Here is a 1874-nt window from a genome sequence, read left to right on the forward strand (position 1 = left end):
ACACACACACACACACACACACATCCATGTTTACACATTAACACGCATATATAAATATATATATTTCTCTATTGCCCTTAGGGGGCTAAACATAGAGGAGACAAACAAGGACAGACAAAGGGATTAAGTCGATTATATCGACCCTAGTACGTAACTGGTACTTAATTTATTGACCCCGAAAGGATGAAAGGCAAAGTCGACCTCAGCGGAATTTGAACTCAGAACGTAACGGCAGACGAAATACCGCTAAGCATTTCCCCCGGCGTGCTAACGTTTCTGCCAGCTCACCGCCTTCTTTCAGTTTCTGTCAACCAAATCCACTCACATGACTTTGATCAGGCTGAGACTATAGTAGGAGACACTTGCCGACGGTGCCATGCAGTGAAACTTATAATGAATAATTTGAGCAAGGTTTGTTTGCTATCTCTTGCAGTTCAGGCAACCATGTAGAAGTCTTCACACATTTTTGTATGACTGTAAGTTGTGATTTGAGAAGTGTTTGACTGCTATATCTTGCAAAGTGAGTGATGAACAAACAGGTTCCCCTTTTTAATGATGGTAGGGTATGATCTGAGGAAGTTATGTTGACTATTTCTAGTAGGTCTAATGACCGCATAGATTCCTCCTGGATGTTCCATAGTATTTCAGTATATACAGGGTGTCCACAAAGTCTGGGTACATGGGGATTAACACATACTTTATGAAATTATTATTTCTTATATTTAATTGTTTATGTTATGATTTTATTTACTCCATGTACCCAGACCTTGTGGACACCCTGTATATTGTTATCCTAAAACCATCTTGGTAATGCTTGATAATGATAAGCACTGATGCTGATGCCATGTAAAAAGCACTGGTGACGGTACCACATAAAGTGCACTGGTGTGGAGTCATGTTTAAGGCACCGATGCTGGTGCCGCATAAAAAACCCCAGTATACTCAGTAAGGTGATCAGCATTAAGAAGGGCATCCAGCTGTTGAAACCAAGCCAAAACAGACATTGAGATTTGGTGTAGCTCTTGGCCAACCAACTCCCAGCCAGGCCAGCTCCTAGCCAAGCCAGCTCCTGTCAAACTGTCCAACCCATGCCAGCATGGAAAACGGACTTTAGCACCCTCTACACTCTCGAAGTGGTTGGCGTTAGGAAGGGCATTCAGCTGTAGAAACTCTGCCAAATCAGATTGGAGCCTGGTGTAGCCATCTGGTTCACCAGTCATCAGTCAAATTGTCCAACCCATGCTAGCATAGAAAGCGGACGTTAAATGATGATGATGATGACGAGGAGGAGGAGGTGGAGGATATTGTGCACCATTTCTCTTGCTAAACCTGGTCCACTATCAGCTGAGAGTAATGAGGCAGCCTCTTCACTAAAATACACTTCTCTCTACTCTTCTTCAGGAAATTCCGCCCCCCCCCCACTTGTACAATTCTCCACTAGATTATTAACCGACTGACAATGATGATTCTTCTACAACAAACAGCATATATCTTTAAACATGTCTCAGGCATTATTCCAAGCTGCATACAATTCCACCAAGATTATTTACCATTATCTACAATTTCACTGCAACACACACATCTCTTTCAACTCTCCTCTTTTAACTCTCTCTTTCACTCCCTATGTCGGCGTGTGTGTATGTGTATGCATATGTGTATGTATGTGCATGTGTGTGTATGTGTGTGTATGTGTACACACACACACACACACACACACACACCTATTTACATACATTACTACCTCTATACACACACATACACACACATATATACATAGTTAATATGCACATATATATACATGTATATTTATATATATATGTATAAATATTTACATTTATACATGCATGTATATATATATATATATATATATATAT

At 40.5% G+C, this 1874-nt stretch overlaps 1 protein-coding gene across 1 annotated transcript in view; it reads left to right on the forward strand.

Moving 5' to 3' along the window:
- The window catches only part of LOC106867686 (protein unc-13 homolog D), a 162546-nt gene that overhangs the window by 69593 nt on the left and 91079 nt on the right, over window positions 1-1874 (forward strand). The window lies entirely within an intron of this gene.

Source organism: Octopus bimaculoides, chromosome 1 (genome assembly GCF_001194135.2).
Source record: "Octopus bimaculoides isolate UCB-OBI-ISO-001 chromosome 1, ASM119413v2, whole genome shotgun sequence".
Lineage (NCBI taxonomy): Eukaryota > Metazoa > Mollusca > Cephalopoda > Octopoda > Octopodidae > Octopus > Octopus bimaculoides.